Source organism: Pleurodeles waltl, chromosome 12 (genome assembly GCF_031143425.1).
Source record: "Pleurodeles waltl isolate 20211129_DDA chromosome 12, aPleWal1.hap1.20221129, whole genome shotgun sequence".
NCBI classification, from domain to species: Eukaryota; Metazoa; Chordata; class Amphibia; order Caudata; family Salamandridae; genus Pleurodeles; species Pleurodeles waltl.
This window is the reverse complement of record NC_090451.1, coordinates 331007830-331031744: the sequence shown is the minus strand read 5'-3', so window position 1 is coordinate 331031744 and position 23915 is coordinate 331007830. Positions and strand designations below refer to the sequence as shown.

The 23915-nt window shown below is 41.1% G+C and overlaps 1 protein-coding gene across 4 annotated transcripts in view; it reads left to right on the top strand.

Moving 5' to 3' along the window:
* The window catches only part of NKD1 (NKD inhibitor of WNT signaling pathway 1), a 158375-nt gene that overhangs the window by 60356 nt on the left and 74104 nt on the right, over nucleotides 1-23915 (top strand). The window lies entirely within an intron of this gene.

Here is a 23915-nt window from a genome sequence, read left to right as displayed (position 1 = left end):
TTCTTTCACCCACCCATCTACCATTCCATCGTTCCATCCATCCTTTCACTCCACATCCATCCTTTCTCTCATCATCCATCTATCCACCCTTTCACTTGCCCATCCATCCACCATTTCACTCTCCCATCCATCCACTATCTCTTTCCCTCATCTATCCATCCTTTCTCTCATTCATGCACCCACCCTTTCATCATCCATCCACCCTCCTTTTCACTCATCTAGCCATTCTTTCACTCATCCACCCTTGCATCCATCCTTTCATTCATCAGTCGCCCAATCTACTATTTCACTCACCTATCCATCCACCTATTCACTCACATCCATCCTTCCGATCACTCACTCACTTTTGTCTGTTGAGTTGCAGACAGAAGAGACCTATTAATAACTGTACTCCTCTGTAGCTGCTAAAGTGTGTGTGTGGGGGTTGGTGGGGGGGTGGGTCACGACGCCCCTGCCGAGAGCACAGAGGAGATAGTTGGAATTTAAAACACGCTTTAAGACGGTTTCAATGCATTACGTCGCTCAACCTACACCTCTTTTCATCCCTGTTGGCAGGAGCCACAACCCCCTGACCATGGACACCTATTGGTGAAGTATAAGATACATTTCATGCAAATGGTTTCCTGCAAATTTAATATTAATAATGTATTTTATAACCCTTTGAACAGCACTTCAGTTAATTTTAATGCTATAAATTATATATTTCACTATTACCCAATTTATTGGTACTCAATTGTCCAACTTCATACGGATGAAAGGATTAGTCAGTCTTGCTGGGAGTCGGCCCTCTGACCTGCTGATCACCGCATGTTACAATGTTGTATCCATTTGTTATGTTCTTTAATGGAAAACACACACGTGAAAGGAATTTGTTTTCATATTGCACCTTTCTTAGTAACTGAATATCCCGCCTTAACAAACCAATTTGCTGCTACTAACAGTAGACCTTTCTGGTAGCAAAGGAGCACGTATTTGTGCAATTTATAATCTACATCTTCTAGTTATGATGATGGGAAGAGCCATGTGTCAATGTTTTCTGGGATTGGAGGCAATTTTAAATTCTGCTTACATTAGTTGGCACCGAGTCCCACAGTGCCACAGTGTTGCTGACTGAGAGAGTTTTGCTACAAGTTTGTGTCTTTCTGAACAAAGACACAGTGAGCAATGGGACCAGACATATGCAGAGGTCCTTTTTGATGGTAAGTGTGGAGTGTTTCCATGAAGTGCATAGAGCGCGTTTTTTGTAGCCTTGCATAACATGCCAAGTACACCATTGTAGTTTGGTGCTGTATCTACAGTGTTTCGCATGGAGTCTCACATGCATTGAGTGGTTTGAGTTTTTTAGTCTCATATGCAGCTATTCGTACATCATATGTTTGGGAGCTATACCCTAAGAGCTGCAAATGGACTCTGTTGCCTCTGGTTGCGTCTCATATATCATGCGGGTTCAGTGATGTAACCTTAGGATGAGTCTCCTGTATATCATGTGGGTCGGATGTTGTGTATCATTAACATTTTATATGGATTTCAATATGCATTGTGTGTGTGGGTGGCATAGCCTTAAATGGTGCCTCTTGTGCATCATGTGGGTTTGATGTTGCATCCTCAGATCTTCGAATGGACTCTGATGTGCATTGTATGTGTTGGATGAAATGCCTCTGGTTGGCTTTCGTTTACATCATGTGTTTTGGGTGTTGTCGCCTCAGGTGCATACCAGCGGCGGCTGGTGCCTTTTCAAAGTGGTGGGGCTGCATGTTCCTTTTGTGTCAGTTCAAAAATGAACAGAATGTAAACTATTATCACCTCTTTGCATTCCGTTCCTTCTTGGAGTGACCCAAAAGGAACGCATACTTAAATTCAGCATTGTGTCTAAATGTTACCTACCTTTTCATCAACAAGATTCTGATCTGAAATACAGCTGCTCTGCTCACCCAGTTCCTCCTGTGATTCCATTGCCTAGTGAAGTTTGCATACGTCAACCCAGCGCAGCCCAGCCAATCCCAATGCTGCTCTTTAAAATGCAGAGTATTTAGACTTTCATTGAAGTGTACAAGAGCAACGCTGGGATTGGCTTGAGCAGGGCAACTCAGCGCTCCATCCGAGACCAGACAACTGCTGTCTCTTCCCCCAGGCTCTCTCACAGTGCGGTATCAGAGGCCTTTAAAGTGCGCATGTCAGATTGGACTCAATTTGACATGCGCACAGGTTTTGTCCAGCCTGACACGCGTGCATAACTTTACTTTAGCCCTTTGACCTATAGCTGCATTACGAGAGGGGTTACCACACATCCTCTTCCAGCACTATGCAACGCCAGCCGTTTAACTTATAAATGTTTTACTGTTTGGCTCTTAAGTGGCAGAGCTACACTCATTTGCCACTGTGGATATGCCGCCACTAGTGTGTACACAGCTACATCATCATGGTTGACTGAAAGGCATTAAAAAATATATATATTTTCTGCTGTTGTGTTGAAGCCAGCAGGTATTCAGTTGCTTCGGAGGTATTAGGAGGGGAGTTCCATTTGTAGCAGTGACTATAAGGGACCTGCAACCTGAGTGTGGTGTGTTAGTGGTAACTGATAACACGGTTGAAGGTTTCATTGCGGGTGGAATTGTGCTGAGAAAAACTTACTTATTAACCCAGGCTCTAGGTTGGCCAGATCCATTCCACATTTTTATTATATCCACATAAGATAAATTTACAGCCCGTTAGTGTAAAAACATAATTGGCATAGCCAGTAGAAACCCCAAAGGTGTGGCATTTATCTTGCTCAGTTGTACTTACCATGTTCTCCTCTGTGTTAGACAGTCTAAGACTCTGCTACAAAACAAAGTGCTTGCATACATTCTCCCGCGTGCACCATAACTTTCCTAATCAACTGAGATCTGGCTTGCACCAGTAGAACTGCACCCAAACTTAAATTTTCTTGGTGTCTCAAATGTTGTGCCCCTTTGCTACCAGAAGAAAAAAGAATGCGTAATTTCTAGACGTGCTAAAAGTGATTGTCTTGGCAGAGATGAAGCTAGTGGTGATATTTCTTAAAAGCATCAAGTTAAAAGCAATCTGCCATGAGATGCTCCTTTTCAGCCACGGAAAGCGATGCTTGTTTGCTCAGCTGTAAGATGAGACGTGGACGAAGCAATGAGATGTGTTGGGTCTCATTCTTCAGATGGAGTGGCTACTAGCTACTGACTCTAGTGTAAGGTGAGACGTGCCCTCAGTATGTACATGAAGGACTGAAACTGCTACAAAAAGTTAGAAGATATTGCAAAAACGCATTTTTAAACATTGTGCTTTCAAGTTTGTGAAATGCTGTCCTGACTGCAGTTCCTACATCAGTAAGAATACAAGTGTCAGCTTGCAGTTTGCCCCCCCACCCCAACCTCTTAGTAAATTGTTTGTGTTTGCAGGTCATGACTTCTTTGTCTTGGGTAGGACAACTTAAAGGCGCACTGCAGATGTAGAGGTGGCGATCATATAAATATTGTTTTGGTGTCTGCCTTTCAGTGCACTTGGCTGCTCAGTGGTGTGGTCTCTGGGTATGTAAATTCACTGTAAAGCCTTCTCAGATCAATAAGCATCTTACTGTCCAGACTGTTTTGCCGGGTGTGCAGTAGAGGTAATTCTACGTTCTATAATTTACAGATCCAAAGTAACTGCATCGACTTTGTCCTACATATCCCCTACTGCAGGAGAACCCATGACACATGATTGGTTGCTCACCTGTAGTTCTTGGAATCAAAGACAGATTGTCAGCCTCTTCCCGTGACTAGCGTTCTCTGGATCCCGACCGTTCTGTGAATAATTGCCATTCACCAATGGTGTGACAAAGTTGTGGTGAAGGTCTCTCTACGCTCCTCATATTCAGTACCAATTTCTTTCAGATAGTCTGGATGCTCAGTGAAATCCAGAGAGGCCTAAAACCCTGAAAGCGAGGGAACTTGTATTGTTTTAGGTGAGGTAAGTGTGTCCGCACTTCCTACACTGGCGCATGATACGAATGGCAGTGAACACCCAGGTACAAAGTTGCCTGTTCACTTTCAAATCATATCCTTCTCTTCAAACCTGTCTTGGACATATAGGGTGGCATAATAACAACATCCCTGGAACTAGTGATGAGTAAAAAAAAAATGAACCTGGCAGCCACGAATCGATGCCTACGAGCCCCAAATATTTTTAGTTAGTGAATCCAAAATCCCTAAATAACTGCATCAAATTATAGACCTGTATGGCACCATGGAGCAACCAGAAGCACGTTCTAGGAAAAATAAAAACATTGATTGTTAAACCAAAGGGGTTCTGATTAAAGCACTCTGAAAATATGTTGTGCAAATAATCCCATTCTGTTTCGCTTTTAATTGGGGTGGGTTCTCCTTCCTGTGATTGTCAAGTGCTCAATTCATTGCCAGTTATGGGTCACCAAACAATCTTGCAAACATTTCCATCTACAAGAAATTTCTGAGGAGCAAGTGTTTAAGGAGGTAGTTTCAAAGTTGCAGAATTAGTCCTATGCATTGAACGTTATTAATATTATTTTTTTCAGGTCTATAACAGGATTTCATTCTATGATGTTAACACTGTCAACATCTGCCCGTAGCATTCTTGGCTGCGGTCATGCACTATTCGTCTACCCACACCTCAGCTGTACTCATGCCCAGGCAGATACAGAGCTTCTTACGCATCAGATCTTCTCCCCCAAGACATACTTTCAAGTGAGCAAAGCCTGATCATATAACTTCTTGACCCTCACTCATCTTGACTATAGCAACAAAGGCCTTTTCTTGGGCGTAGTATTTAACCATCTGCCACCCCCTCCAGATAGCCAATGAAAGCTAACTTATTTTTAGGCACCTCTCTGTTTTTTAGACTGAGGGATCCGGGACAGGCATAACTTTTTCTTCTGTAGTAAGCCGGCATAGTTGCCCTTACATGAAGGATATTCCGCCTAGAACAACATTTGTTGTAATTACATTCTGTACTGAACTCCGAGCAGTGGGAAGACACTGTTAAGTTGCACTCGTGTAACACACAGCACCCTGAGAGCGAGGGTTAAACCTTCATAGAAGCAGGGAGAAATTCCATGACTTTAGAGATCAAGTTTTTCACAGGGGGTTGTTGAACATTTCGTAGCCAATGTTACATGCATTTTGGGGTGTTTTCTTTTGTATTAAATGACTAAAGCCCTTCTGCCATTCTCACTGAGAATCTTCTACTTCAGTCTCAACTTTTCTTCCTCAGTCATGTGGTTATTTTTTTCTCTCTCTGATTCTCAATTGAATGCGCTCACCTTTTTTAAAGATTAACAGGCGTCCATAAAATGTCAGGTTACCAACATGCTATCAATCAAGTGGCTCATTACATACTCGGGAGCATATCACTTTAAAATTGCTCACCATAGGGAAGGACGGTGCTCTTAAGGTAGTGAGGGTTTGGTTTGATACGGGCATCACTTCATACTTTTGGTAGCATGTCATCGTCTAAATTTGGAACCACTACTAAGCAAAGCTGCAAAATGAGACATCAAAGGACATATGATAAGCCTTAATGTACCTCACGAAGAGGTGGAATGAAGTGATGGGAATCTTTTTGTTCCTGATTTCTCTCACGAGAACTAATCAGAACACCATTCATGCCAATCAGAAAGGAATTATAGTAATACTGCTCAAATGCTCCTTAAAAGTAATTAATTTGTGATCGTTTCAGTTGGAAAATATCTGACTGTACTTACCTGCCTCCTATGCTTGTGGTGTTAAATGTGGACAGATTTAACTTTGTGGATCCTTTGGGCAGGTTTGACTCTGTGAATCTTCTGGGCGGGTTTGACTCTGTGAATCTTCTGCGCGGGTTTGACTTTGTTAATCTTCTGGCTGGGTTTGACTGTGAACACCACTTCTCGGAAGGGCCCATAGAATTGACAGATTCTTAGGAGCTATGAGCAACAATCAGACCATACCCGTCTCATTGTTTCTCTGGCACTTAGTAAATCCTTAATTTTTAGTCCATAGGCAGTATTTGCACTTTATTTATTGTACTAGTGCCCTAGCACTTTTATGCACTCATTTGTCCAGCTAGCTAGTTTATGACACTTTTTTAAAGGTTTGTTTTCGGCACTCTAGGATACTTATAAAGTGTCATTGGCTAGTGTGTTTCTAAATGGAAGTTATTGGCAGCTTGTTTAAGTATATTAGTCTAGCGTTTTTATAAATCAACTTTATTGGTGGAGCATTTAGGTATACCATGCAAGGTCTATGTTGTTAATCGATTAGGGAGGCTACATAGTCACTTATCAAATGTCATGTATTTAAAACTGTAAAAGGTATGCTTTTAAATTGATTTTATTGGTGGCATATTTATGTATACTATGAAACCATTATGGTTTAAATTGACTAATAAACGAAATTTTGACTGACAGACTGGCTGACTCTGTGAATCCTCTGGGTGAGTTTAACTCTGTGAATTCTCTGGGTGGGTTTGCCTCTGTGTATCGTCTGAGCGGGGTTGACTCTGTGAATCCTCTGGGTGGGTTTGACTCTGTGAATCCTGTGGGCAGGTCCTCTGGCAGGTTTGGCTGTGTGAAGCCTCTTGGAAGGTTTGGCACTGTAAACCCTCTAGGTTCTGTCAGTTTCAAGCAAGACAGAAGATCTTCTTGCAGTCTGCTAATGTAGTACACAATGAAAATCACCACCAAAGCTACATGGCACGGAATGGGGCAAGATGGTTACTTTACAGATACATTGATATCTCATGTGTGTCCCTTTTAGGGTCGAGTGCGCAAGTGCTCTGTCCCTGTTGTAATCTCTCTGTGAGCTTTTTACCACCCCCATTGCACGCCCATCACTTTCATTGGTTTGTGGGCTTGCCTTTTAAAATTCGCTTGATTTCATTAGTGAAAGACATGCCTATGTCATGTCTTTCCATTGTTTAGCCCTCCTAGAGCGCACCCGCCAGCTGCTGAAAACATACAAGGCTCCAGGATTTCATTATGGTTTCTGGACTACTTTTTCTCTTTAGTTCATAGGCAGCGCCATCTCGCTGGGCAGTAATCGAGCACTTTTCATGACTACTAGTTTAATTCTATTGTTTTTCCTAGCGCTCCTTCACAAATTCAAGGTTTTACACAGCGCAATTGCACTTTTTTTTTTTTTTAATTACCATGCAAAGGATAAACTGGACTGGTAATTTTGTTCTGATTAGTCACCTTCACCCTCGTGGCATGGCACTTTAAATTGTCTCCCTTATGTGAAATTATATTACTTTTCATTTTCTATTTATGTTGGCAAGAAAAGTCCAGTTAGGAGTTTACAACGCTAATAGCTCTAACTTGAGCAAACGCGAGACCCATTGCATTGCAAATACTTGTTTGACCTTCTACTGAAGAAGAGTTACAAAGGCTGCAAATGCGTTTTTATCTTCTCAAAAAGCTAGCGAACTAGATTCAGTTTTTCTGCTGCTAGTGTTTTGTTTTGTAATCTCCTTTGCGCATAATTTTGATTTGTACATCTAGATGTTGCATGAACTGGGAACGCGTTGTAATCAAGTACTCTGGGTTAGATCATCTGTTCTTAAATCGAATCTCCTTCCATGTCTTGTGAAATGACTTCTAAAACACGCTTTGAAGGAGAAACAGCTGAGTCCTGCCAAAAATACCGCTTTGTGACTTAAGACAGAAATCATATCGTAGTTAAAATAATGTATAGTGTCTGAAAATACTGAGGGAAGACACACAAGGGGGGAGGGGTGGGATCACTCAGATTAAAGTGTACCCTGCTTTATGTTTTTTCAGGAAGACATAAAAACGAACGAGAACTAAGGGAGAGTACGAAAGCTGGGTTACATGGCAGTCATTACATGATAGTGCACTGCCTGTGGGCAGGTAAGGTACTATGTGTTTGTAAGGAGTCCCTCCACCATGTCAGGAAATTAATCACTTCTCCTTGAGAATGTTCTCAAATGTCAGCAATCCCCTGGCTCTAAAGCCCTTTCTTAAAGATGCAGTGAGCGGAATGTGGTCACTGCGGGCGCCAAGCCCTGACATGAAGAGTATTGGATGTTACCATGATTCATCAGCTCTGGTACCAGGCTCGTTCCAGAACATTCTGTGATGTAATCGTCCATTTTGCTACTGCTGGTAACGTATGTGACGGGGGACTTGAAAGGCATTCAGTGGGGCCCTCCGACTCCTTCTGTCCAGCTGCCTTAGGCCCTTCCTTTGAAGTCCGGCGGACCAGCAGCTAAAGCTCGCGCTCACACCGAATACTTAGCGGCTTGGGTCACCTCAGTCCGCGGAGTTTCCACGCTTAAAAATAGGTGCTGGCACTCGGTCTGCTTTTTGAAGACAACAGGGACACTTTCTCATGGAGCGCCTACGTATAGCTATCATTTTCCACCACTGGGCTTATACGGAGTGTTATCTTAGTCTTGGGGAAGTAAACAAAAATTATCTGGCAAGCTAGTATTTCTTTCTGTCGTTCTTTCCAAAAGTATAGCTGGAAATAAAATAGCAGGAGATATGCTCTCGAGAATATAGCAAACCATGCGTATTTTTCATTGAGGGTTAGTGCCTTTTGTGGTTATGTGGGAGTATATGCCTCAGATATTTCTTTTTCTTGACACCTATTGATGGAACAGATAGATGTACTGCATTAAAGTTAATGCTTTTAAACTACAATAAAAGTTAAAAAAAAGACTGCCTAGGATAGCAACATTGGGAAAAATGGCTTATTGTGGAATAATGAATTGACAGATGTGTTATACAACAGAATAAGAACTGCTTTAGTAACACTAAATGTACCTTAATGACGCATGTTATTATGTAAAATCATAGCAACGATCTTAACTCTGGAGACCGTGTGCTATTTTTATTCCGCTAAATCTATTTATGTGTGTTGTATTATCTGTTATTGTCTGCATATTTTATAAGTATGTGAACCCCTAGATAAAGCACACAGTTCTTGACTGGAGTTTTGAAGCACTGAAGATCATTGTTTTGCCTTTTGTAAGCCTAGCCCTGTGCAAGTCAAGGGATAGTGTACTTCATTCACTGAAAGCAAAACAGCTATAAGTGGGTGTTAATACTTTGCTATTGGTCTGCTAAAGTCCAAAGGGAAGTACTTGAATAATCAAGCAAGTTGAAGTGGCTAGATATGATGAAATAGGCATGTACGCAGGAACAACAAGCGAAAGGCCACTTGAAGCGTTTGATTGGACGGCAGGATCATAACTCTTAGAAAGCACGCTCTCTGGAGCAAACCATCCCTAAGTATTGGTCTCCTCCATATGCAGCTCATCGGCTTCAACTTGACTAGTGGTTACCCGGGGCTACTGAGAATAAGGGTTGTCTCAAGAAGCTTCTAGGATTCTTGTTAAAAAAAAAAAGTGTGATGAATGGAGATGTTCCTAGCCTGTGCAGAGAAAAATAAGATTTTATTAAAGTGAAGCAGCTGGAAATAATATGCCAATTCTGCTTTGCAACTTTCAGCAGCAATAACTTCACAAAGCCTCCGTGATACCATTAACACAAATGTTCCTTCTTCCATTGTGAACAATGCTGTGTTTATTTTAAATCGTGATAGAAACCTTTGGTTGGTAAATAAAAAAATTATTAAACTGGAGACGCCATCGTGTCCCATATACGCATGGATGTGTGGTGCTAAATTAGGGCATACTTAACCATTTTAGGTCACCATATTTTTATTTGTTTTATTTTTGCAAGGCCGCAAAGCGTTGGCAAAGAGAATGAGTCGAAAAGGCAAGTCCTATTTGCTTTGCCTGCATTACGGGACAGAAGGGGGATGCTATACCAAATACATTCTTTCAAAAAAACTAGCGAAATCTGAGGCTGGGCTTCAGCCTTTTGCTTTCCATCCTCTGAAAAGGCTGCTGATGGATTGGCACCGTTAATTACATTCAGCAGAGGAGGAGGGTGGATGTGGCCGTGCGTCATGCCTTTGTTCTTCTTTTCATGGGTAGATGTTTCAAAGTTTAAAAAAACACAAGCCTCAAAAGAGGTTTTCAAGTTTTTTAAGGCATGAAGATGCCTCCAGCCCGCATACGGCTCGCCTTTTATGTGCCTAAAAAATTGATTTAAAAATCTTCATGCTAGCTGACAAGCATGGTCTAGATACCTACAAATCAAGTGGTGTTCTTCAAAATATGATTATGTATATAGCGTACAAAACTGACATCATTGTTATATGCACAATATTTAATACAACGTCTTCCATTTAGTTTCTAAATTTAAAGAAATATGTTTTACTAAACACCGTAGTTGTAAGATGAGATATGTCATTGTGGACATCGACGTAAATAAACAGATTATGAAGAAAGGGACTTGATATGTATCTATGCCATGCATACAAACTAACGAGGAATAGCTAAATGTGTGCTCTCCACCTTAAACACATTATTTTGAAAAAACCCTGTGCTTGCTAGAAGGAGCATTGGTATCGTCAAGCACCTGCTAGATTTGCATATCTTCCTTGGCCTGGACTTCGTCTGCAGAGTTGGCACACTCACCGTGGAGAAGCAGGGCTGTGGGGTTGACTGCATGCCAGTGTCTGATACTGAAATAGGCAATGGGACGGGGTCCAGAATTCATTGGCCTGGGATCAATGAAAACTGTCACTAGGCTGGCCGATCTCAGAATATGGGCTTAGCTCTGTAAATCATTTATGGACCACTGTCACCCCAACTTCAGAACCAGAACATTATCGATGTGTCATCAAGTCGCTTGGGAGCTTTTTATTACTTTATCCCTCTTCCAGCTTTGTTTATGTCTGTTCTCTCCTTCCATTTCATGAGGTTGCTTCGGCTCGTACATGCCAGGGTTCTTTCTTCGGGTGGCTATCGCCTCGCTAGCTTCTTTTTCCCATCGATAAAGGTGGCTTTTCTTGAGATGCTCTTGCCTTCCATCAGCATAAGCTGAAAATGACATTGTGGCTTTATTATAGCCACTCTGGATTGTGTTTCTCTCAGAGCCAGTTGGGGCACAATATTTTATGTTCGATGACTGTTATGTGCATGTCCCAAGTCTCACTGGCAACATCTATGCATGTTGTTTAAAGTTACCTTTTTTTGTTCACCAATCTCAGTCCATTCGATAAACAAAAAAATAAAATGCTGCATCATTTTGTAGGTGTGCAAGTGATTGGTGTGCATGATTAAGCAGGCTTTTTTATTTTCCTGTTTATTTTCCTGTTTATTTCCCATTCTGGACAGCATCAGGAATGCTGTGCAGCATGGCTAAAACCATGAGTAAAGCCAATATGTCCCTAAGGCGAGACATATTGGCTTTGCCTGTGCTTGTTAATACGATGCAGCAGGCAAGACAGGCTTGCAAGCACCTCTACCATGAAACTGGAATGTTACATGGCAAGGGAGTAGCTGTGGACTCATGAGTGGCTAATAACATCTGAATTTATTTCTAAATTTCAGCTCAAGCCGTTGTGACATTTGTTTTAACATATTTTTAAAATGAAGCAGGAAGCTTTGGTCAAAGGTTCGTGCTTGAAAAGGGATCAGTCTCAAGGAGAATGAAAACATACAGTCTTGTCAAAACCCTCATGAGTAAAATTGCTGAACATAGCCTTTCCTACTCAGATGTTTCCAAAATATCGAGTAGCAAAACCTGATATCTCGTTCCCTAGCCAACGGAAACAAAAAAAAAATCCTAATCCACATCTCTACCTCCTTGACATACTTTAGAGTGTCAGTTTAGTGCCAGTGATATTCAGTGGTGCATTTTTCCCATTCTTAAGTTTTTTTTTCTCATGCCCTCTCCTCATGAATTAAAGTAGTGCAATAACATTTTTAAAACAATGGCTCAAGAAGCTAGGCAAACTATTTGTCTTGATTTCCTAACAAGCCAAGAGTGTATGTCTTTTCCAAATGTGGCGTGCCTTCGTTTTTTGGGGGCGAATTTCAGTGTCTATCTTTCCCACATAAAAGTTAAGTTTTCAGGCCATCTGAAGTGAGTATTACTAGATTACTTTTTATACATTTAGAAAGTGTGTTTGTTCGTTTATCTTTTGAACTCAGCCTTGGGGCTCTCATGTTATAGGGCAGCAGTACAGCTTTTCAGTATAGGAACTGTGCCTTTCATGGCATATCTCACCAGCTCTGGTCTAGCTCTTGAAAGGAGTTTGGCAAGAACAAGACATGACGGCCCCTGACCATGGAAGGCCCTCATGAGGGTCATGAACTTTCCTCGGCTCAGAACAGGATTTTCATCGCAGACACTGCTACGTTGAAGAGCAGTGGTCTTCCATCAGCCTACTAAACTATCTTACAATTTCAGATCCACCCCACACCGCCTTCATTAATGTAAACAAATAATAGACTGCATTTCCTATTAGTGGATTAACTGGAATGAATTAATGTTTTTTATCTCCTGCATCAGTCTTCTTACTTCCTATTTCCACTGTCTTTATGTTGAAAAAAACAATACATTTCCTTACATGAGTGGATCCAAGTTTCCATTCTTTGCTGCCTGCTCTCAGGAAACCCTCTTAAGCTATATGTAATGAGATAAAAAAATAGACTCCACACAATCATCTCTGACATCTCCTGTAAAATCAAACCTTTCTAAAAACCAGCAAGTCTAGAAAGCCAGTCAGTGTAAAACCTACTGTGTGAAATAACTTTTCTAGTGGACAGCTTCCCGCTGAGTAAAAAAACAAGTATGCTGCAAAAAAATCCTTTAATGTGAAGGAGTCAGGTGGGTAAATTAAAAAAACACAAAATCTAGTTTATGCAACTGATCGAAGCTGCCTGTTGTGACTTTCCACTGACTAGCCAGACAATGCTCAAGAAGTCTTTCTTATTTTAAGTCCAGTGCAATTTTTCTAACATCTTTAATTTTAGAAGACCATCTTCATCTTTTGTTTAATAAGTATAGAAAAAATGCTTGTATTCGACTTGGGCTAGCTTACTTTAAAACCTTTCAAAGATATTGAGAGTATTAGCTTCAAATTAGTGTCATTTCAATTCTTCCTTTGAAAATAAACCAAAAAAAGAAATTTGATCGAACTTGTAGAGCCCGACCAAGAGGTTATGAAGTCATGATAAGCAACCAATCCAGACTTGTGCTTTCGAAACCACATTTTTTACCTGAATTCATCTGCATTTGAGCTGTGACGAAAATGGAGGCCGTTTTAATTCTACAGGAAATCACTTTCTAATTTCTTGAAAAGACTATGAAGTTTAATAGAAGGAGTCCCTATAGTTGTATGCCCCTTCGTAATTCTAACTTTAATCTTTCAAAGCTGGAAGGGCTTAAAGATTCATTATTTGGATGAGATGTGTTATAAGCCAATGCCATTATGTTAGTTAGCGTATCACCCCCGTTATTTGGAATAACAATGTTACTAAATTAGACGGTGCTTGCTAGATCCTTTTTAACTTGCCCGCTACATTGGAAAAACTAAATTCTGCATTATTCTTTTCAACTGGTAGGGGAAAGACCTACCCCACGTTTATCTGGATAATTTGTCTTCCGATTGTTCATGTTTTTTCTGGTCAGTCCCAAGGAATCGTTTCCCGATATTTTTGTTGAAAAGCTTGTGGTCAGCCTTTCCTACAGGGTATGAAACTGACCTCCTGTCTTCTAAGAGTGTCTCTCAGACCTTCTCTACATTCTTTCGTGAGCTGTAGAAGTCTGTTCCTAAGTCAGCACAATGCCTTCAAGACAGGAAAAAGAGCAGAAGAGACAACACCATGGTAGAATAGGTTAATAGTTTTCTCTTGGTCCTATTAAATACAAATATATTGACCTTGTAATAGGGTAGATCCATGTCTAAGAAAGTGAGACAGACAAGAAGTTCAAGAAATTCTCATCACAAGGTATTTACATTCATATTGACATTGCTGTAACGTGTAAAAACAACATATACCACAATGTAAATACAGTTTATCGTGGGCATTTTTGGCAGTGGGATTTGTTGCAGAGCCATACCAATTAACCTTACCAATCAAATCGAAAACATGTCTGTGTTTTAAGTGGGGATAAACAAAGTGCTTAATTTTCCTAGGAAGTCTCCACTAGCACTAGCCAATGCTTGTGTTACCCTGCTACGCCCCTGCTGCACCTGTCTTTCTCTCCCTTTTTCTAACATAGATTGAATCAGGACAGTTACAGATTATATAAGCATGTGACAACCTATTATACTTTTTACCAATTAAATCCCTGCTGTAGGACAGGGTATCTCCATCCCAGGCAAGTGGTCTGATGATTCCCTTTACCTCCCCCCCTTTCTCTCCAGCCCCAGAAGATGATGTGAAAAATATACTACCACCCTCAAGAAACACACTCTTACCTGTGGAGTTTCAAAGCTAATGTTTCCAGTTTGTGCCACTCATCTCCAGATATTGCAACTCTTTACTCCTCAGCGAATCCATTCCTCAGTCTCTCTACACATTCTGTTATTGCATAAGTCCTCAAAAAATCATCAGTAGATCGTTATCGTTTTACCCCCCTCTAGAACCTGTATTGCCATTCAAAGGACACTGTTGTCTTCCACTAACTCCCTTCCAATCTTACAGTAAAAGGCATCCTATGTGGCTTACAGTCAGACTTAGAAGAAACCCAACAACACTACAAAACATTAGAAAGAGTGTTTTAGTTCTTTGGACTCTTTGTGTCATAATACTCCCCGTGGTATTGGGTACCATGGACCACTGCATCCTACTCAAAATGTTGGAATGCTTTGTTTCATTTGTAAAGTGTGGCTAATCACCCATGATGGAATCCAGGCACTGGTATCTGTTGCTGCCGAGCTCACTCTAACAACCAAGCCTTGAGCCCTCTTCTGAATTCCAGCAGGAAGGGTGAGGTCTGTAGGTGAAGTGGGAGGCTGTTCCAAGATTTGGCAGTGATTTAGGTGAAGGAGCATCATCTGCTGTTGCTGTGACTTATGCGGGGGGTCTGGGCGAGGAAGAGGGAGGCAGAGTGCAGGTGTCTGGATGGGAGGTGGAAATTCAGTTGGTGGTTGATGTACTCAGGTCCTTGGTTGTGGAGGGCTTTGAATTTTTGGATCAATATATTGAATTGGCATCTTTTCTACCCTAGGAGCCACTGGAGCTTTCTGAGGTGGGAGGCAATGCCGGTGAGCTCAGGGAGGTCGAGGATGAATCTGCCTGCCAAGTTCTGAATGGTCTGTAGTCTCTTGAGGAGTTTTACGGTGATCCGTGCATAGAGGTCTTTGACGTAGTTTTGTCTGCTGATGATCAGTGCTTGCATGATGGTGCATCTGGAGTCAACAGGGAGCCACTTAAAAATCTTACAGGGCATGCCGAGTGTGAGGAAGCAGGAGGCGGTAACTGCGTTCAATCTGTTTCCTCATGGTGAGTCTGTCATCCAGGATGATGTCATGGGTAGGGGCGTGGCTCTTTGGTGGTGTTGGGGATCTTAGTTCTGGGGGCCACCATGCGTCGTTCCATGGGGAGGTATCTCCGAAGATTAGTAGCTCCATCTTGTCAGTGTTGAATTGGAGGCGGTTCGTTCTCATCTAGTCAGCGTTGTTTGTCATGCACTGTGGAAGCTTGTTAGCATGGTGTTGGGGTCTTTGGATAGTGAGAGGTTGAGCTGGGCATAGTCAGCGTAGGAGCTGATGTTCAGTCCATGAGATCTGACAGTGTTAGCCAGTGGGGTCATGTATGCGTTGAACAAGGTGGGGCTGAGGGATGAACCTTGAGGGATGCTGCAGTGGATGTTCGGAAGTAAAAGGTGAGAGGCATATTCTCTGGGTTCTCCCTTTGTTGGCATAAGTATAATTGCACTCACTTGGTTCATCTCTTTCATATCTAATTGATCCCATTAGGGCAAACTGGGATTGTGTGGCTTAGTTCATAATCATCACCTGTGTGTCACCCAAGGCTTAGCGTTGTCGTCAGTGCCTTTTAATACCTACATGTATCCTCTCACAAATATAGAATTCTATCACATAGCAAACAAAAGTGTATTGACTTCTCATAGCTCCACCTCAAGCTAGACAGCAGTTCATGCAAACAATCTAGGTTATTCCTTTGCCTCTCCCACATTCATCAATCAATGATGGAAAACTGGTTTTGCTTGAATGATGAAAAAACTGAGATCCTCCTCATAGGGCTGGTCAATACTCATCATCTGCCTTTCGTTTGGTCAGTGCCCCTTGGCTCCCCTCCATAACGTATGTCAACAACTCACAACCTTGGTGTTCTATTTGACAATAAGCATTAGTTCCTACCCCTAAGAAACGTTTTAACCTAATCCGCCTTCAATCAACTTTAATTGGTGTGAGGGTTCTTTTCCCTCCTCCACCTAACTCAGAAAATTGCTTTCATCCTTGCCATTGTAAACTGATAGCTTGAATATAGCAGCACCTTGTGTATAGGCCTGCATAATAGTTCTCTCCCCAATCTCCACAGAGTACAAATCCATGCAGTCTGGCTTATTTTTGTTCTGAAATGTCATGGCCTTATAACGCCTGGCCTGAAAGTCCTCCACCAGCTTCCCTTAAAGGACAGAGTAAACTTCAAAGTGCTCAGCCTCACACTGAAAGACTTCTAGCTACTTTGTTCAAGACTTCTGTCCTGTACCATCTCCCCAGACATCTAAGATTCGTGAAACAAAAAGTACTCTTGATCTGCCTGTTCCACCTCATGACGTTTGGAGGAAGATCCCTTCAGACTCGGGGATCACACTTATGTAACGCACAAAAAATATATCTAGGACTGGAAAATGGCCATGTTGACATTCAGGAAGATTTACAAAATAAAAATAAATCCTTCAAGACTTATACCTTGCCTACAGGCTTCTTGCCATCTGAGACCCCTGCTTGTTGGCACCCTGATATCCGTTGACCTGGGCTCCCTGGTTAGAATCCTATTAATGGCTACTCCATACAAGGCCCACCCAATGTCTGTTCATAAGGCTTTTACGTCTTCACTTGGCATAGTTATGCCCTTGCTAGTATCCTGTTAATCCCAGTACTGATGTCATCCACCACATAGCACACTGAGGCTGCTCCCTTCAGAGTCTTGTAGCACTATACACAAACCCAAAATTAATAAATAGATATGAGAGGCAGTTGTGTAATTCAAAAATGTTAATTTCTTCTCTGTGTGCAGGATCCTGTACCATTTCACTACATCCCCCATAGGATACAGTGTTCTATTGCCCCCAACACCTTACATTTGCGCTATTCAAATACCAGGGCCTTCATTTATGAGCCAGTTTCCTTTAAGAGTAGTTTGCCTGCTGCAGTGATTTCATTGTTCCAAGCTAACAGTCTGCCCCAAGCTTACTCACTCCCTAAAAGAATCGAGCTATGGTTTTCTCTCACTTGCATCTGCACCTAGATATGTGTGTCACATCCAGCTGGCCAGTGGACTGGTCCTTCCTGATGAAGTGGATTTTTGTCGACAAGCCATGTTTAGACTTGACTTTGCTAGCATTGCCTCTGTAATATATCTGTATAAAATGGTGAACACTCATTGAAGAGGCATACTTGGCCACGAACTCACACAAACTGGCACAGAGCTGGGTTTACACTCTGGGGCTCGAGGACAGAGTAATGTCTGAAAAATCTCATATTTCCTCAGACTACATACAATTATCAGATTTCTGCCTCTAGTCTTTGTAGTCTTTTGCACTTGCTAGCGTGTTTCAAGGGACATGCAGATTTACTAGGAGGCAACATGGCTGCTTGAGGGTCACAATGACCCCCAGACACATCCATTCTGCAGACTGTGGTGTCTGTTCTGTGGGGCCTGGTGATCTTCAGGTGGAGGAAAGGACAACACTTTCCAGCGGCCTTCGGAACCAAGTAAAGCACGAGTAAGATATACATGCACTAAATTTACTCATGATTGCTAAAATGTGTTTATCAACTGCCTTGAGATGTATTTAATTGATGGGCGTTTACAAGCCATATGTTTATATGTGTAGTTTGTGAAGTATAACAGTACTTCATAGTATTGAATGTACTGCTGTAGTGGGTACGCACAGGTGCTTTCTGGGCCTGCAAGTATTTATTGCATCTAGGGTGTGGTAATGTGCACAAGAGCTCAATGGTGTTGCCAAATGGTAATTACAGGGACTGAGAGGTGATTAACTGTCACACTGCCTGAGAGTCGCTAGTAAAGGGGTCTCTACAACCACTGGGGTTGTTTTTGTGGTGCGTTAACTTGCTGTCACATTCTCGAATCCAGTATCTAGAAAGTGTATTGAAAGCCACAGTCCTTTAGAGCAGAATTTCAAATGATTGCTTTCTACAGGTTTACAACCATAGATTGCATGCTGTTGAACAAACATCTCAACGTGCTATATTCCTAAACCCCGCATGAAAATTCAGCTTGACTTATACTTACAATTTCCCCTCTCCTATTTATTTTTTTAAAAACCACTCTTTCTCTGCTATCTTCTGCATTCAGCTTGTGCATATTGGCTATTCTAAATTGTATTCATGTCTGTCTTAATCTCTTTCTTTAAAACCATATTTCTGCAACCTAAAATACAATTGCTTCCATCAACCATTTGCCAACACCTGCCTTTAATGTAGCACAAATAAAACTTGAGTAAATGCATGAAATTGTTGAGCACAGGATTAATTCCAATAACCAAAGGATTGCCCACTAGCGTTGTGCTGCTGAGTAGTAATAAAGTGCTTAAATGCCACATCGGGGGTAGTAAGCGCTATATAAATGAAATTTAAATTCAAAATAATCGTTTCATCTATGTGATAAGAATGTAATAGAAACCTATAACACACATTTAGCAGCCTAAGCTGATTATTTTATTTGTATAAAATACAATCACAGAATCAGGCAGTCCAAAAGGGGCCAGCAGGGTTCTTTTGCATGAGTCTATGGATAGGTCGTTGTGTACTGTCCAGCTCTGCCAATATACCCCCCCGTTTACCAGCAGGGCCTGACAGAATAGTTTTGCACATTGATGGATAGACAATTTTACCCTAATTGCCACGAGTCCATTTCCAATTATTAGGACATTTTAACAACATTGCTAAAGCCTTGACTCTGGCATGAAGAATATACTAGTCTGAGATAAAACACCGGATTTGTACCTTGAAAATATCCATCTATTCATGTCCACCAACTCAAGAAGCATTGTCGAAGCCAATAGGTTGTGGATTTTTTGACCTATTAGCTTTGCAAATGCTTTTCGCTGAAGCTGTGCAGCACTTGCAAAAAGAGTAAAATAAAAAAAATACAAAAATTATATGCACGATGCACATGCACGTGTGCATAGGCATTGTAACGCTGGCAGCCCAGAGTCATAACATATGCATTCACTTGCATGTCCATGCCTGCACACAGATACAACATGACTTGGCAGCCACTTTATGTAGTTGCCATTCCAAGTTAGTGGATGCCATTTGGAGAAGTAAGTGAAGACAATGAAAAAGGGTTCCCAAGAAACAACTGACAGCTACAAGGTCATTCAGAAAATTTAACAAAATGTTTTAAGTGAGGTGGGATGGGGGAAACAAAGGAAGAGCATGCGGGGGGTACACAGCAAAGGGGTTAACTGAAAATGGGCAAGAGAGCAATGGAGGTGCTTAAATGGTGGGAGGAAATAAAAAAAATAGATATGCACAAAAAGCAATAGTGAATGGCGAGGAAACAATGGAAGAGGTGGGGAGGTAGGGGAGGAGAGAGCAAAGTGGACCACTCATGGAGGGTGGGTATTTGAGGAGGATGCAGCACAGGAGGGAGAGAGTAAGAAAACATATGGAGTGTCATTGAGTTCTGAAGGAGAAGAAAAAGAATAGTAGTTCCCTGAATGTGAGCAGTGGAAGGATGCAAGTCATCCTATCAAAAGGATGGTAAAGAAGATGTTCTACAGGGAGGGTACAGCACAGGAATTTGAAGGAAGTTAATGGAATAAGAAGCAAACAAATGACAGTGCACGAAAACGGGAAAACAAACCAATGGTAAGCAGTGTTTTTGCTCAAATCCGACTGCAAGTTTTTGTATAGTCCACAATAGGTCTTTCAACAACAGACGGAAGCTGTCTGTCGGCGACACCTAGAAATGTAGCACTCATATTCTTGCTGGAGGGTTTAACAAATAAGCATTGTGTGTCCACTCCAGAATGTTCCTTGATAGGACAACTCTCCTCAGATTGGCCTCTCATTGAAAAGGTTATATATCGGTTGCATAAAAGTTGTCAGAAATTGGAACAAAATTGGCTTGTGGAAACCTTTGATCCCCCTGCGGGTTGGGAAATCCAATGAAAACGTGGCTTCTTGTGAAGTGAAATTTAAAATTGCTCTAAATGTCCTGTTTCTCATCTTTGAATCATGCCTGGCAAAACTTTGCCGCTCCTCTAAGACGCCTGCAGCAGCAGTTCCCATATTGGTCCTATAAGTAGCAGAATTTGCCACATTACTAGGGAGAGATGGTGGCAATATATCATCTTGCCTAGAGTGTGGATACTCCCTGCTCTATTTAATATCACATGTGTGCATCACCTTTTTCCATTATGGTTGTATTTTGCCAAGATCGTTTTCTTTGCTTCTTTTCTCAGAAACAAAATGAAGGGTGTTTTGGACAGTTAGAAAAAAACTGATTTATGGTTGTGTCTGTAAAACTGAAGTACTACATTCTGTACACCTTCACACATTGAACCTACGCACCTCAGGGTACCCCTTTTCCCAAGCTGCAAAACCAGCATCTGCATCTGAGCAAATATAGGTCTGTATCTATAGAATGACTATTTCTCATGGACAACAAATCCAAAACCTTTACAATACTGATTCACTTCTGTGTGAGAATCTGACAGTGGAACATCAGTGTGATCCAGTGTGATCCAGAAGATACATGATCAGAGGCATAGCTATATCTGGTGCAGCAAGTGCAGTAGCACCAGGGTCTCGAGGCTTTAGGGTCCCAGTGACCCCTGTTTGTTGTATTTTACTAGTCGACCAGCAGTCATGGGGGGCATTTGCCTATCTTGCATCTAGACCCATGGCAACTTTGGTACACTGCTGGATATGGTGAGTGGTTTATTACAATATCGAGACATGAATGGATATGTGACACAAGACAGTATCACTGCTTCAGACAGTGGTCTCTGCTTCAGAGATCGCTGTAGAAGACCACAGAGACTTCGGGTGGGACTCTTTAGTGATGCGTGTTATGGAAAAGCTTAAGTACATCAAAAGAAGAGATAAGCAGCATGGTGCCATGGTTTATTGGCGTTTGGGGGGGACTCCTGATATTCTTCCAGTATTTAACCGTATGCACTATGCATTTGCTTGTAAGCTGTCGCAAGAATTTGGCCCCAGAGGAAACTTTAATAGCAGGAAACATGCTGAATTCATTGCAAGACATTGATCTGGAAATTTGTCAGAATGTCGCTGTTAAAAAAATACTGTATGACACAAATATTGTGCCATGAGCATCTTGTACTAAGCTATCATCCCTTTGAGAGTAGATTTTCCATTATTAACTCAATGTTTTTGTAAACAATATGCAGGACACAATATTTTTGTCAAACTGTCTTTATTTCATCATATTATTGTGGTACCAAATGGACCTAGACATGGATCCCGATGTGAAAGCACTACACGCTCGCCAAGCAGTGGGCAGTGACCCCCACCCTCCCCCATGCCAGGGACGTGCTAACAAATCCATCAGCACACCCATACATGCAAAAAATAACACAAAGATCGTCCTTGTCCAAGTCAGTTTTCCTTTCAAATAAACTCCAGAATCGCTTTTTAAAACATGCTGAACAAATTTCCTTCGAACCTCACAAAACCAAATATCGACGTACACCACACACAACCAAATGATGATTCTGTGAATTCTAAAAATATGGAAACAGGTGAAAACGCTGTATGGTTGAACGTGATTGACCACTACCAAAAACATAGCATACCGTTAAATAACACAAAATGACGTTAGTCACTATCCACTCTATAAGCTAACCCACCATCCGCCACACTCATATCTCACAACCCCCCCCCCCCCCCCCCCAATCGACCCTGCTCCTGCTTCCAACCCCCACCACCCCAGCAGGGTCCTCAAAAACTTACACCAAGACCAAGCTCCTTTTGATTGCTTTTAACACCAGGAAGTTGTTCATTCGATCAACCTTCTGAAGTGGGGCATATAGTGGTACTGTGTGAGTTGCTTTACTAAATGTAGATAAGTAAGGGAGTTAGACAATGCTTTGAAATGTTTGTTTGATATTATTATGAGGCTAGCAGCTTTCAGGTCTTCCTCTTAGTTTTGATATTTGGAGTACATGACCATTTTGATTGTTGCTTCTTTTCGTGAATACCTTTTTATCAATAGATCTTTTTTTCTAAACTTGTTATACTCAACCATAGCCACTAAATGTTACACTTTATACTTTGCAAGGTTCGATGGTATTCTTTGTCAATGCCATTACATCAGTTGTTATTTTACTGTACTTACTGTATTATTGGTAGCCTTCAGGTACTGTACACAGAGATACTAAGCTCACAATTAGAAAATACATTTTTTCATAAATGGTCCCATTGCACCTGACACCTCGGTGGCCTACTGCTTTAATGTCAGGACATTGACTACAAAAATACAGTGCTATCAAAACATAATTGCATACATATCGACAAACAAAATACAGACTAGTAATATATACAATGTTAAGTATAAAATTACTATTCCTAACTACACATCTACATGTCTTAAATATATCTGTACATGCAATCAAGGGAAGGATAATTTGACAATAATGGTAAAACATCAAAGTAGTTTACAAGTAATGCTGTACAATAAATATATAAAGTTGTCTTTGGTCGTGGTGAGTATTTTTACCACTTACCATTGTTCAATTTTGTCAAATGCTAAAGATTCCTTCCCAAAAGGCTCTCATCTAAAATTCACAATTTTAACAGTTTCATGCAAATAATCCAAGTTCTCAGAATATTCCTGAGGCCTGTTTTTGCTTTTTAATGGCTTCCAGACTTAGTCAACTTGAAAATAAATGTGACCTAAGACTTGAGTTTGGTTTTTAAATTCATATTACATACTCTAAGTATCTGAAGTTTATGAAGTGAGAGCATTAGATGGTAGAGACACATTGCTACTTTTTCAAAGAGAACTTCAAAGAGGGAGCACTTGTAAAGAATCTTATAAGGAATCATGTGGCCTTCAATACACTTCATAGTTCATGTCAAAATGGTTTGAGTAGTGGTTGAGGTAAGTTAAGGACCTACTCTGTAAGTGTCTCCCCAACAGTAGTGTAGACTGCTCTGGAGAAGTTTATTTGTGTCAACAAAAATGTTGTATCCGCAGTTTATAGGCTAGAATTGGTTCTGCAAGTCACAAGTATGACAACAGGGTGCTTCTTAGATGCAGCATAGGATCCTAAACTTGACTTTTGACATGAATGAGAGACAAATGCATGTCTCTTCTAAAAGGATAATAATCTACAACAGTGGTTCTTAGCCTGTGGTCAAAGGATCCCTGGGGTTCCGTGAGGACCTACTTAGGGGGTATGGAGTGGGGGTCTGCAATTGTTTTACATAATTAAATAATATTAAAATGAATACATTAAAATTAAAAAGTATATACAAATAAAGAGGCAACATTGAACAAAAAAGTTCTTTATTTGATTGTGAAACACAAAATATGTCCATATTGAAGCATTTGTTTTAGTGTATACTTTTTTGTATTTTTGTGAATTGTTTTAAGGTTCAAATCATAGAATTTGCTTAGCCCTGAAGTCCCTGCCTTCTAATAATGACTCAGTGAAGGGTCCCCAGATTCCGTTAACAATTGCGTGTGTGCCCACATATATCAAAAGGTAAAAAACTCCTGATCTACAACCTGGTGAAGTGAGGGACAAGGCTCACAAAGGCTTATTATCTGTCCAGGATACATGTGTGCAACCAAAAAGAGGGGCAACTGCCATAATCTAATGTCTT